This window comes from Miniopterus natalensis, chromosome 2, assembly GCF_054644295.1.
Source record: "Miniopterus natalensis isolate mMinNat1 chromosome 2, mMinNat1.hap1, whole genome shotgun sequence".
NCBI classification, from domain to species: Eukaryota; Metazoa; Chordata; class Mammalia; order Chiroptera; family Miniopteridae; genus Miniopterus; species Miniopterus natalensis.
In genome coordinates this window covers 147,797,080-147,812,028 of record NC_142082.1, presented here as the reverse complement: position 1 = coordinate 147,812,028, position 14,949 = coordinate 147,797,080, and the positions used below count along the sequence as shown (strand labels likewise).

At 43.3% G+C, this 14,949-nt stretch overlaps 1 protein-coding gene across 2 annotated transcripts in view; it reads right to left on the bottom strand.

Annotated features, from left to right (window-relative positions):
* PRICKLE1 (prickle planar cell polarity protein 1) overlaps window positions 1-14,321 on the bottom strand; it is a 95,723-nt gene extending 81,402 nt beyond the window's left edge. Inside the window, exon 1 of one of the 2 annotated variants that reach the window (XM_087814715.1) lies at window positions 14,218-14,321. The gene's annotated coding sequence lies outside the window, so the exon portion shown is untranslated. The remainder of the gene's footprint in view (window positions 1-14,217) is intronic. The other variant, XM_087814716.1, reaches the window with a different exon arrangement.
* Between the last annotated feature and the right edge of the window lie 628 nt (window positions 14,322-14,949).

Here is a 14,949-nt window from a genome sequence, read left to right as displayed (position 1 = left end):
ATTTAAGGGGGAGAACAGGGAGTACTTACTCAGAAGTTTAAAGTCAACCACATAAAAAAGACAGAATCACAGTTAAAGTTGTCAAAATTCATATCTACCTTCTGACTGAAACTGAAGCTCTATGAAGGTGGCAGTAAGTCCATGACTAAGAGCATAATTAATCTTAAAGCCAAATAGAAAGTCTTGCAATGCACTGAGCATCATGCTTGTCTCACGTTTCCTGCCTTTGCCCGCACTTTTCTTTCTGCTAACACGGGGTCATTCATTCTCCAAGTTAAGGGCTTGGTCAACTACTTTCAGTAGTTAATACCCAGCTCAATCATCTCCTCCTCTTGGAAGCCTTCCTCAACAATCCACACATATCAAATGACTTCTGCCTTTGTGACACTGTTAGATCTAGTACATTTCTCTATTCCTGCCTCTACCACAATATTTTGCAAGTGAGCGCTTACATGCCTCCTTCCCCACAAAACGGTGAGCTCTTTCCCGACATGGACCTCTTTTCTTTAACATCTGTATTCCCAGAGCCTAACACAGGGCCTGGCAAACCACAGGGGCTCCATAAAGGCGCGTCGAAATGAAAATGACATCCCCAAACTGAAACAAGACCAGGAACATTTAACATGAAATGGTTAACACGCATTTATTTGTTAAGTGCAATTTCTCCTTACTTTGCAGGAAGAGAAAAGACAGCAGACACTATGCCAAAGAGCTGCCATCACTTTGAAGTGAATAAATGGTCAGGAAAGGAGAGAGAAGATGAAAGGTTCTGAATATCCACTTAAACGGCTACAACAACAGAAGCCACCGTGAATGGTTCCTAAAGCATCTCTGCAGAAGTGTGCCAACTGGAACCTGGCGGGCTCTCCTCCAGACTGAGGGGCATGCAGTGCAGCTTTACCTCGATTCCACCCTCTAACAGTCACCGAGGAGGCCCACAGAGGCGTCATTAAGGAATGGAATGTCTTCCTGCAGTACTTTCACACACTCATTACCATCTGATAGCGTTTGATCTCTGAGTCATGGCTGAAGTGACCCAGATTCAAACTGGTGATTATTAATGTCACATTTATACAGTCCTTCCTATTGGAACAGCACCTCGGTCCCTTAGGAACCTGCAAGGGATGTGCCACGGCCCACTGCTGTGTTCACCTCAACCGCTCACACACTCCATCTTCTTAGATGTGAGACAGATGCTCTAATACTTCAAGGTGGGCCGCTTGTGGCTTCAGGCTCAACTCAATTAGAATGTGAGTAAGATCCAAGGTCCTGAGAATTTGCTAGAAAGTTAGTGATTTAATTAATCACAGTGCTGCAAAAACTGGAACACCCGAGTAGGTATGGAGACATATGCCAATATGTAGCATTTAAGGATAATAGAGAGAGAGTTTCACCATTTATTGGGTATGTACACCAGCTTTTATTTGGAGAGTGGGGGAGATAAGAATATTATTACAGTTTTAAAAAAAATACTAGGAATGTAACTAAAATGGACGTTGAGGTATTTTTCTTTTCCAGCAAACTCTCTCTAAAGCTCCCCAAATTAATTCCAATTTGGTCAATGAACACACACATTTTACACAAAGTTACAATTGCTATTGATTACATGAGTGAGTGAACATACTTGAGTTCTACTTTAAAAATCTTCCATATTTCCTATGCATAAACATGGACCTCACATTTGTAAGTTTTAGACTGAACATAAGTATGCCATTGTTGTAACTACATCAGATTAATAATTTGCTCTTAATATTACTGTATTTTTTTTTTTAGCTCCTCATGTTAAACTGTAATGTAACCTATTAAGACAGACTTCTGGTAAGGGAAAGTGTATATTCTCTTAAGTCTTTAAAATACAGCTATTGTTGAATTTTAAATTGGCCACACCAAATCATGAATAAAGAGACCATTTTTTAAAGTTGCACCTGGGTAATATAAATAATTTTGAGTAGATCATTAAATAATTCTAGTCAGATACTGAGGTAGTGATAATTAATAATAAAAAATATCAGCTCCAATTTATTATATATCCCCCTGAAGTTATAGTCTCCAAATCCAGTAGAGTATTTTAGAATTAGGAAATATTGAGCCTAAAAATTCATCAAGTCCCTCACTTTATAACTGAAGAAACTGGGGCCTGCAGTGGGTAAAAAGTCCAGAAAATTTAATGACTTATCCAAGATACATGCAAGTCAGTTAGTAGGCGAGGTTATCTAAAAGCATTTAATTTAGAACAAACGTACACAGTAATATTTGCAAAACAATAAAACATCATTACACAGTTTTATATCAGTTACAAGGGCTTGCTTATTTCCCCTCTCTTAAAAAAAAAAAAAAAAATGTTTTTATTGACTTGAGAGAGGAAGGGAAAGAGAGAGAGAAACAGAGATTGGTTGCCTCCTGCACATCCCCTACTGGGGATGGAGCCTGCAACCTGGGGCATGTGCCCTGACAGGGAATCAAACTGGCAACCTTTCTGTGCAGGAGACAAAGCTCAACCAATTGAGCCACACCAGCCAGGGTCTCCCTCTCTTTCTTTTCTTTTTTCTTTCTAAAAACATAACAGCAAATGTTAGTTTATTTAGGAACTGCCAAACCAAAACTCCTTAGGAAGCTGCAACTTGAACTGACAGGCAGCTTCTTCATCAGTAAATCGGGGATAACCTTGGTGAGACCTCCACACAAAATGCAGTGTAGGCAAATGAGAGGAATCTGAAAGTGCTTTGTGTACTCCAGAGGTATTAGTCTTATTTTTAATAAAGAACCTCTGAGTAAAAACATGATAATTTCTGGCTAATAAGTGGGCTTAGCTCCTTAATAGGAAAGCTCGCTGCAATTTTTTAGTTATTGATTTTAAAGAGAGAGGAAGGGGAAGGGAGAGAGAGAGGGAGAGAGAGAGAGACATCAATTTGTTGTTCCACTGATTCGTGCCTTCATTGGTTGGTTCTTGTATGTGCCCTGACAGGGGTTGGACCCACAGCCTTGGTGTATCAGGACAATGCTCTAACTGACTGAGCTACCCGGCCAGGCCTTTAACTCAGGATTTCTTGAGTGAAAGGCTCGACTCTGTTTTAACATGCAGAGCAACATCACAAGGCTGTCTTATGATCTTGCCTCTATTTTTTTAAAGGTTACCAAGTAGTGTAGGGTACGTTAGAAAGTCACACAGCTTCCTGTTGCAAATATTCTATCTTCTATTAATATGGCATCAGTTTGCTATATGATTACATTTCATTGATCACTTTGTGGTGGAGAGTAGGGAGAGGGGTATTTATTTATCAGTCTCTTTCCTCATATTCTAGCATGTTTCTCCGGCTTTATTCAGATAAGGGGGGAAACAGCTCAGAAGCTTTACTCTCGTTGCAAAAAAATAAATAAATAAATCCCACAAACTCCCCCCAAAAACAACAACAAAAATCTCTATTCTGGAAATTTTCGCTTAGGTAAAAACAGAATACCGGTTTCTATTTGTCTTTATTTTTACATATAACATTAAAATGGTCCACAAATGCTTACTGTTTAAAATGAGGGTGGCCATCTGCTAATTTATAGTCCTGTTATAAGAATGAGAATATAAGCTTAAAACTCTCTAACTTGCTTAGCACTACATATTATTAGATTGGGGAGGGGGTGCTCCAATTAGAAGCATAGCTAGATTCCTATATAGCTGTAGTAATTTATTTTGCAGACATTTATTAAGCACCTACTATGTGTCAGGCATATTCTAAGACTAGGGATAAAGCAGTAGACAAGAGGGCTTACAGACTTCTTCATGGAACAGACAGTTACATAAGTAAATACCTGTCAGATAACACATGCTATGGAGGAGCAGGTTAAAGGGTTTCAGGAATGCTGTGTGGTGTCTGAGGAAAGGCAGGGGTGCTATTTTATATGGGGTGACAGGGAAGGCCTACCTGATATCAGATGACTTCAGCAGAGACCCAAAAGGCTGGAGTGAGCCATGAGCCTACTGGAAAAACCTACAGTGTCCTTTTGCATTAGCTTGAAGTCTAGCACAAACAGGGAGATCAGCTGTAAATTTCAGGGAAGTGAAATGTACAAATAATACGGCTTTATACAATACTTGAACCAGCTCTCGATTTATCTCCAATGACCCTTAAACCTTGAATATATGACTTAATCTTTTTTCCTAACTAAAATTCCTCACGGTATCTCTTCACATATCCAAAAGAGAGAATTTTCCAGTTACCTTGTGCAAACAACATAAGTAGATAAGTCAGGTAGAAATTTCTACTCTGAGGCCCTGATTATTTGATTTGGCAATGGGCATACACGATAAACAATAATGCTTAAAGCTAACAGACTTTGCTACTGGCCATGCCTGCACAGTGAAGAAGCTAAAAGGAAACTGGACAGCTATCCAGGTTTTAGAATGGTGGGTTTTTAAGGTTCTTCTTTTAATTAAAAATAACCCGCCCCCCTTCCAAGAATGGCACATACAACAACAACAAAAAATCAAATAAACTAGATAAGTATCAAATTTCTCCTTTACTTTGTACTATGTAGGACACAACCAGTAGTAATATTGACTGGTTTAAGTTCTTTTTGTTGTTGTTTTTAAAAATTTTTTTTTTTTTTTTTTTTTGAGAGAGAGGAAGGGATAGGGAGAGGAACGGGAAAGAGAGGGGGAGAGAGGGAGAAGGAGAAGGGGAGGGGGAGAGGGAGAGGGAGTTGTGGGGGAGAGAGAAATATCGGTGTGAGACAGAAGCACTGATCAGTTGAACCTGCAACAACCTGGGCCAGTGCCCCGACTGGGAATCAAATCGGTGACCTCTTGGTGCACAGAACGACACTCAACCGAGCCACACAAGCCAGGGCCAGTTTAAGTTCTTTTTATTTAGTCTTTTTATGCTCTACAGTAATGGTAATAAGGGATAAAGATAGGAAATAACCCAAAATTTCAAAGACTGAAGAAGAAAAATCAGAGAAACACAATGGACAACAAACCCTCTTAATTTCTACAAAACTGCAACAGAATTTTTCAATGCTCTATAAAAACTTTCAGATATATCATAGCTATCATGAGAAAAACTGAGTGTGCTTATATTTTATTGAGACTCTCTGAACTAACTTATCTAGAACAAAAAAACCTACACATGCACTGTGGAAATGATCCTCTGGATGGTATGGATAGGAACTGTTTTAAAGCATTTTATATGGCATGAAAGATATGATGTTGAATCCTGACTGTAGAAGGATCAACAAAATGCTGGCTATAAAAAATAATTTATAATTAACTAGTGTAAGATTGCCTCACCAACCCCCAAAAAACGGAAATTGGCCTTTGTGTTGCTGAAAATGACAAAGGGCTTAATCACACTCATGCGCACACACACACAAACACACACACACTTATTAAGAAACTTTCATTAACAGTAAAGAGCTATTGAAAATTCTTTATCATTGCAATTCAAAATATTAAAAAATAAGACTTAAAATTATAATAAAGTTGCAAATTTGTCAGATAAGCTTTGAAAACCTTTATGGTGATGTGGCTGGGTCTATTTCTAAAATGGACACACTTTAAGATGACAACAGAAAACTGGACATTCATTCATTCAACAAATTCAGGAGCCCAAAAGGTAAGGAAACATAGAGCAAACTATGTTTTTCGTAGGATAAGTTATTTTTCAACAGTATATTAATTATACTTTCATATAATATGTTTGATATGCTTACTATCTTTTTTTTTTTGTAAACCTCTAGCTATTAGCTATCTTTTCAGGTAACGTACCTCCAAATGTAAAGCAACTATTAATCTGAAAAAAAAAATACAATCAATAAACCATAGAGTATCTCAAAAGTCTGGAAACATAAGAAAAATAATGTATTTCTAATGTTGTTTTCCAGATGAACAATTATACCTGTTGTTTTCAATTCAGAGGCACTTTACCTAAAAGGTATCTGGAGGTTGACAAAAAAAAATATTGAGCATATTATTAGAAAACATAACTAACTTTACATTTTCAAAAAGTTCCCTGCTTTTGGGGCTCTCTTGTAGATGTTAGTGTCTACTATGTGTCAGGCATTGTGTAAGGCGGTGGGTACCCAAAGGTGAACAAACACAGTTCCTCCCTCACAGTAATTACCATCTGCTCACAGGAGCAGAACAAGGATCTTCCTAGAGCTGGGCTAAAATGGTATCTATAATTTTTAAAAAATAAGTTTTTGTTGATTTTAGAGAGAGGAAGGGAGAGGGCGAGAGAGACAGAAACATCAATGATGAGAGAAAATCATCCATCGGGTGCCTCCTGCACGGCCCCTACCGGGGATCGAGCCCGGAACCCAGGCATGTGCCCTGACAGGAATCGAACTGTGACCCCCAGGTTCATGGGTTGACGCTCAACCACTGAGCCACATCAGCCAGTCGTTATCTAAAATATTTTAACAGAAGCATTAGGGATGAACATAGCTGTTAGAATGAATGAATGAATGAATGAACAAATGAACTAAAGAGAAAGAAAGGAGAGAAGGGGAAGGAAGGAGGGAGGAAGGAAGGCAGGGAGGGAAGGAGGGAGGAGGGCAGGCGAGCATTCAGCCTATAAGATTAGAAGTACATATAACATTTTAGGACTGGAAGGCAATCTTAGAGATTATCTATTTTAGTGGCTCTTCAGTGCATCAAATTACCTGAGGAACTCTTTCAATTTAAATTTGCAAGGCCCCACCCCAAACCCACTGCCTCTGCTTATTTGCATTTTGAAAAAGCTCTATATGTGTCTACAATTCAAACCTTTGGCTAATATGCACTGATCTAGCCTAATTCCCTCACTCTATACATGAGGAAACCGAGGCCCAGAGAAGCTGAGAGGCCGACGCGAAATCACACAGCTATTACATTCAAGTCCAAGTTTTCGGATTTTCAGAAAAAGACTATAGCAAAACGGCCTTTTTCTGTACTATTTATTATACCACATCACTACTGTCTATTCTTGAATCTCTGCTCAAACCAGAAACAGGATAAATGGACAAGTACTGGGCCAAAAATTACGGAACCAAAGTTAAAAAGCCAGCGTCTACAGGCAACACAAACATATACATAACAAAGAAAGAGCCGTCATATACCGTAGTAACCAGGCTGCTTCCTGCCTAACCAGCCAAGTCAAGCTAGTTTAAAACACTCCCACACAAATATCGTTATTCCTATCAATGTCTCATTTCGGCACGGCAGTGAATAATAATTTTGGTTTCTGTGGGTAAGGAGGGGAAACGAAGAGTGTGATTTTTTTCTGGTTTATTCCTTTAAATTCAAAAGGTTAAAAAAATCCGTTCCCAGTACCTCAATATGCAGAGAGCCTGGTCTGCTTTTGACACGTTTGGCAGCATTGGAGGATGTGTTTTTGGCCATTAGCCTGCCAAGCTGTTTAAGCTTATAGAAGGCCCACAAAGGGAACATATATGATTAAGTTAGTTAAACACAAACATCTTCTCTGTATATTTCATTCCCTTCCTCCACAGTCACAAAAACATAAAAGGCTAAAGCATTACAGAGCTAGGTGAGGGGGGGCAGCTTATTTATCACTCGGGCTCCTTTCTCAAGGCTTGTGTAAATAAGAACTACGGCAACTCAATGAAATTATTCATGTGACCCTCGCAATGAACAAAGCTAAGCATCGGAAAGCAGTTCAAAATTCCTCTGGAGCATATGTATTTCCTTACAAGAAACATCTGTGACTCTCTAATGCACTTCAGACCTCACTTTATCTCTTGCTAGAAATTATGTAATATGCATATACTTCAAGCACTGAACATACTTATTAATTACACAGTCACAGAAGAATTTAAAATGCCGTCTCTTTTGACACACATTATAACAAGTATTTCAACACTAGAGCACTAAGCGGTCTTCTTGCATAAAATCCAGCCATGCCCTACATTGTTTGGAAGGCATGTTGTAAAGCAAGACGAATGCCACTCTCTCTAGCCCCTTTTCAGATCCTAACTAAGGAACTTCAATTATTCAAGTATGTAAGAGTTGGAAATTTGAATTACAGTTAACGAGTTATGAGTTTCTTCAGAAGATTACCATATTATTTGCTTATCAGTGAGATAAGCGAAAAAAGAAGTATACATACCTTTGGTGAAATTATAACATGGTTTAAGTCAGTTTACTATTATTAGACAGAAAGAGTGGTGTGTGTGTGTGCCCGAGAGACAGAGAGAGAGAGAGAACTTGAGAGCGTCTGTGTGTATCCAGAAGACAGCATTTTAATGAGGGCAGAGGAGCTGGCCAATATAGAAAAGGGTTTTAATAGACATTCTATTTCAACCATAGTTACTGTGGGTTTTGTCACTATAGCAATGGGCCTGTGTGGGGCGGGTGTCTGGCAGGCTGGGGTGCTCAGCTGGTAAAGCAACATAAACCTCATTTTACCTTGAGCTGAGCAAATTTCCTCTAAGAAGGTTTGCTTAATTCAAAGACAGTTTCCAAGGATAAAGGAAATGTCTAAGCAGTGGTTGGTGGGCACTGCTTCACAGTACACTGCTATACTAAGGCCAGCCTCACACCTCCTCCTAGATTTGATCAAAGGCCTCCACTACGGTTCATTAGTGGTAGTTCTTTGGATCTAGGCAGTAACCTAACCTCCAGGATCTCAATGATCCCTGCAGCCTGGGTTAATTTCAGCTGTCTCTACAGGGGCTACATGAAACATGGCATTTACAAATTTGGATTATACAGCACTATTTATTACACGATGGAGGAGTTCCAAAAATGCCAGAAGAGATGTTGGCATTTATGCAAGTCAACTACTGTTCAACCCAAAGAAGCACTATATTCTATTGAATGTTTTTGCCAGGATTGAAAGAGCCTATGTGAAAACACCTTAATTAGGACCATCTTAGCACCTTGCTATTGGATAGCCTCTAGCTCTAGGTGTTATGTTTCAAATGGGCCAACAAACCATCCTGGAAACAGAAAACCCCCAGTCCTGTAACCAATTCCTTCACTCCAAGTCTTGAGAGTGTATATTTTCTTATTTTCAGATTTAATAAGTCAAGTATATCTGGTAGCTATTAAAAGATTTAAACCACGACCATTTTAAAAGGTTTCAGTGTTCAGGGATTTCAAGCCTACAAAGGGGGCAAATCTTGGGGGTTTGGTTCCCCCTATCTCCCATTTTAAGAATATTCTTATTGACCTCTCTCTACCCTTTCATGAGTTTTAAACACATGTTCATAGGCTCACAAAAAGAAAACCAGAGGAATTTGAAGGAAAGACAGTATACCAGATAATCTGCAGTGATCTACAAAGATAAAGATAATTATTATGACAGATCTCTAAAAAAGGAGGGAGAAAAACTTGAAAACATTGGCTACTTATAATATGCTATCAGATAACCTTTCCTCCTTTGGGGAAATCCAAACTGCTGTACAATGTTTTTTTCAAGTTTCCTTTATTGAACAGTTCAGTTTTGTCTGCTCAAAGCAAAGAGCCATTCTAGAAACTGGGGGCCAATACCGTATCACATGGTGGCTACTTTCTATCAGACTTTTTTTTTTTTTTAAAGGTAACAAAAATGGAGGGTGTGGTGTGAAGGTGGTTATAAAAAACTTCACAGGAAACCAAATAGCCTTTATTTAAATTAAAAGCAATCACAGCCTGATTCTTGGAACATACTTCGAAATGCTTTTTGGCATGCAGCTGCTACATGCCGCCAATATTGTGTGTAATTGGAAACATTTCAAACAGAATTGTTACCGAAGTCAAAGACCATAATTGCCAAGCTGTGGGATCTGAGCCTCAGATAAAAGAAGGGCAGCTGAGTGAGAGCACACTGCACGGAGGAGTCTACTTACAGGCCTGCATCTGACTGCAATATTTTCACTGTATTATTGACAAATCTTTCTTTCCAGGGACCCAAAGACAAAAGAAGGAAACGGAGAGAAGCACACACACAGTAAAAGCTGGTGGGTGCTATAAATCAGCAATTGGGACAAAACTCTTAGAAAGGAGCACATGACTTCAGCGCTAGAACAACTGAAATAACACAACTCGGTTTTTTTTCCTCTTGGAGTGTAATCCACCAGAAACGAAAGGCATCTCTCCCAAGAGTTTACCCCAGATCTACCAGTGCGAAAAATGCAACTTCAGTTTAATTGGTCGGTTGTATTTTAGGATCACTTAGGACCAAACTTAGGGACAGGTGGGAACAAAGTTAAGTAAAGGTAAATGACAGCTGCTGCTCTAAGTTCAAAAATGTTTACATTTGCTTCTGCCTTGCTGATGTTATCATTTTTATTTGAAATTTAAAATCTCTCTTTATAGGGAAATGAACCCGAAAGGGTCTAATCAGTTCAGGCTGGGCAATCATTCTTGTTCCTATTGAGAGAGGTCCCTTCAAAAGTGACTAAAATGCATTTAGAGTTTAGTTTAAAACGTGCACAAAACCGAGACTCGGGAAGAATTATTACATTCTCGTGGAGAGGTTTGATCCCCCCTAGGAACTGGAAAGAGTCAGCACTGGTGGACCACTGGCCTGGGAATGGTTCTTGGAAAAATCGTGTCATTCTGGCACGCAGGAAAGTGATCTGATTATTCTGTCGTATCTCCGCGCCAGAAGTGTCATGACATCAGCGTGCTCCAACTTGTAAAGCATGTCTCTTCCCACCGTCTCTCCTTCGGCAGAGAGGGGAGTGGGGGAAACGAAGGTGTAGGTGGATCCCTACGCAAAGCCAGGCCAGGCTTTTTCCACTGCTCCCAAGTGCTGCCTCACCAACACACATGTAGTTAATGTCCTTGACTTCACTGCAGCAGGGCCATAAACAACATGTGGATACTGGTTACTGGGGGAGCTGAGGGGCTACACTTAACATGTGTCTATCGATAAGTCCAGAAGTGGGAGCTGATGCAATTTCCCTGATGTCATCTCAGTCCCTGGCACTTTGGGAGCCCTGGCTCCATGTGCTGCCTGAGGTTTCGAGGAACTGCACCAGTGCACCGCTTGGCACCCGGACTATTGTAGTTTCCTCTCCCAACTCGTTTGCTCACACCAACTTTCTAAAGATATTAGTGTGAAATAGGGTCATGTTTTATTCTGTGACCACAAGACAAAGCAGTAATGGTTCACTGATACACCAACCAACCAACCAACCAAGAAATGTAGCTCATTCACTTTCCTAGCTCCTCTTTATTGTGGAATAATTACACCTGGATTTAAGCAAGTTGAATATTCTCACATTAATAAGAGCTCAATAATTGATATTATTTTATATACAATGAAGGGGACACAAGAGCGAGCTATTTTTCTAAGAGGAAGGCCTCTATCCTGGTTAAGTGACATCGTCAACATTTCTATCCCCAAAGAGAACCACTTTTATTTTTAAAGTTACTTTCCTGTGTAAAAGGAAAAATTTACTCTTTATAAATGACTTTAATGAGGAAATTAAACCCAGTAACTAGAATACTGGCAATGATAATCTTTCCTGAAGATAGTTTCCCATAATGTTGGACAACCCAAACTATAGGTATAGGTAACTCCACTAAAAGAGTTCCTTAATTACTGGAAAATAATTTTTAAAACTCTTGTTCCATTCCATGAGTATTATGAACAGTTGCTCATAATACTCAACTCTTTGTTATTATTAAGTCATTACAAAAGATTTTAGAGAAATCATCTTACAATGTCACTTTTTAAAACTTAGATTTAAGCTTATATTTTAAAATCCTTAGTTAAAAAACTTCAAATTTTAACTTTTTCTTTCTTCTTCTCAGTTATCAAAAGGAGAGGATAGTATGAACCACCAGACTTTTACCCACATCTGAGTCTTAATTTAATAGTTTAGCTATTAACCCTATAAGAATTTTTCCACCCTGGCTGATATTAGACTTTATTTGGATGACCCAAGCTGACTCATTACAGCCTCCTTTATTATAGAAAAAAACGGTGGTTCCATGGATCTTGATTATAAAAACATGATAAACTTTTAAAGTTTCATTGGTTTTGCTGGCAGAACTAATTAAATCTGTCACTTTAGTAAAATATATCACATTTCTTTTAAAAACCTACGAACCAACAGGCTCACAGAGTGAAAAATCAGTAATTGGTACCAAATTAAGGATGGAAAACCATTAGTTTACATCAATATGACTACCTCTATGTACCAGCCAGTCCCCCCCTCCTCTCCTCCCCCCCTCCCCCTGGGCTTATTCACAAAAATGAGTCACTACTGTTAGCCATGATGTATTAAAGCAGAATTTTCAAGTTCATCATCAAGTGTGCTAACTCTTAATTGTGGGTAACGTCCACTTATTTCTAGCACCTTTTAGTTTTAATGTGTAGAGCACATGCATTGTTAACCTTTAAATCCTTTGTATAAACATTTCTGGAAGAGCTTGTAAAATATCTCCTTCTGTGTTTCCTGACTCACCAGTTGATGGCATTTAGAAACCCTCTGGTACCAGCAGGTGCTGTATTTTGCTTTCTTCAGGCCCCAGCTGGGCTACAATGACAGATTTCTGTCCCAGGCCAAGCCCAGCCACCTCGGCTAGGACCACATCGGAGGCAAACTGAACCGGGTCCCACCAGACAGCAAGATAAATGGCTGCTGTTTAAGTTTAAAATCCCCTGGTGGGAGTAAATATTGTTCCAGAGAAAAAGGCCTGACAAATATTGCATCATCCTTCCAGAGCTGTCTTGATTAAAGCAGAATCTTTGGATTAAGTTGGTGCTTAATTCAAAATGTATCTATCTTGCTGTCATGGGATTATTTATTTTTTTCCTTCCTAGACTCTGAAAACAGACACATTGTTGGGGATGGTCAAACAAGGCTGCCGTCTCCCAAGGGGCTGGAGTCCACTCTTGATAATAGAAGGCGGCTGAACACTGACACTTCACTGAGGATAATGGAGACAGCAAAGGCTTAGTGGGGAAAAGCCAGTTGTCACCTAAGTGACAGGCAACAGCTGAGCTCACACATCTGGAGCCGGATCAGGGCACACAGCAACCCTTGCCCATCGACACCTTGGGCCTGTCTGAAGGGACAGATGGAAGTTCCTTTCACTCCCCAAGTCCATTAAAAAAATACCTGATGGCGAACCCCATCAATTATATAACATCAGCTGCAGACGCAGCCCTCTGAGGCGCTGATTAAAATGAGAAGGTAGACAGAGCTGTCCGGCGTGCACAGAGACCATCTCAGGGAGTATAATTTGGCCTTCCTAAAGTTCACCCTGAAAGGCAGACAGACAGACACGCACACGCGCACACGCATGCTTTTTACAGCGCCAGCGCGTCCCCTCCTGCGCAGAGGCAAGGTGCTCTTCCCGCACGCAGGTTCCCACGCGCGCTCCTCACCTCGGCCTTGGCTGCAGCTCTGCGCCTTGAGCCCCGCCAGCCAGCGAGCTTGGCTCGGTTCCGAATCCTCGGGTGCGGGGGGGGGGGGGGGGGTTGAGCTCAGTGCGGGGCCGGCCCGCCGCCCCCCCTCCCCACACCTAGTGCTTCGCCCTCCCGAAGGCAATCTGTGGGCAATTTCCCCCAAGTCCCCAAACAACACGGCGCTGCCCACGGTCCGCGGCGACGCCGTTTGTTTTTCTTAGAGGGCAATGAAAACGTAACAGCTTTCTGCTGCATCCCGAGTCCCGGTCCTGCTAATCATTAACATGCCCAGTTTCTTTAACTTTTCCCTGCTCGCGGGAAGGAAGACGCTCCCGTTCTTCCCCAGCTACGTGCCACATTCGGGAAACACCAGCGCCCGGGCGGCAGGGGGCGGGGAGCCGCTGCGCCCCAGCCGGAGAGCAACCGGCCCTCTCCCCCGACCGAGCCCGAGGGGAGCACCGCCACCCTCCCTCCCGAAGCCAGTGGGTGACAGGCGACCCTAAGCGGCGGACGCCGGCCAACGCGCCCCCGGCCCCCTGCGCCAGCATCGCCCCAACTCTGGGGCCCCTGCGCGGGGCTCCACGCAGCAGAGAAGCGAGGGGAGACTTGGCTGTGATGCAGCAAACGGGGCCGTGCGGGCAGCCTCTCCGCAGCCCTCCCGGCGCTGCAGCCCAGCATCTGCTTTCACCGCCGACACGGCCCCCCGCACCCACCGCGACCTTCTCCCTTCTGTCCTGTCACAGCGACCCAGTCCAGGTGTCACAGGCGCCCCGCGGGGACAGCGGAGCGCCCGGCCCTGCCCCTGCGGGGCTCGCTCCCCAGCGCCGCGCCCGCAGCCCCTCTCTCCGCAGAGCCCACCCGGAGCCCGGCGGCCACTCACCCCGCGCAGAGGAAGGAGAGCTCGGGGGACGGTCCTGGGGGCCGCGCGGGGGCCGCGGCGTCAGGGGTGGGCGCGGGCGGGCGGCGCGCGGACCATCCAGAGCGCGGCAAGTCGCCGTGCCGGCCGCGGCGCCCTCGGGGAAGTGAGCCAGGCGGCGCGGGGCTGGCACGTCCCGGGCGCGCTGTCGGGCGGCGGCCGCTGGAGGGACGCGGCGCTGGCAGCCGGCTGCGAGCGGACTGCGCCCCGACTCCGCGCCCCGCCGCCGCGCCGCCGCGCACCCCGCCCTCGGCCGCCCGGCCCCGGCGGCAGCGAAAACGCGGAGCGCGGACGCCGCCCCGGGATCCGGGCCGCTCGGCGCGCCCACGCGCACCCGGGCTCGGCCCCGAAGGCGAGGTGGTGGCCGGGCTCCTCCCGCGAGGCGGGCGGGCGAGCTGCGGCCGCGGGGCAGCGCGGGCTCTGCGCGCGGCTGGCGGGGCTGAGGGGGCGGGTTATCTGCTAGAAGGTCACCCCCGCGCAGCCCAGGTTCTCAAGTGCGGCTGGGTCGTCTCCTCGGCCCCGCCCCTGATTTTATGCCTTTTTTTTTTTTTTTTTTTTAAACTAACACTCCTGAAGGATTGAAAGACGTGGGGGGGGGGGGGGGGGGGAGAAAGCCAATTTCCTCAGATCAAACGGTTTAGGGGTTGCCTGCTTGAGTCTCCTTTCCTTCGGCTGGTGTGAGTGTGTTTTGGGGTG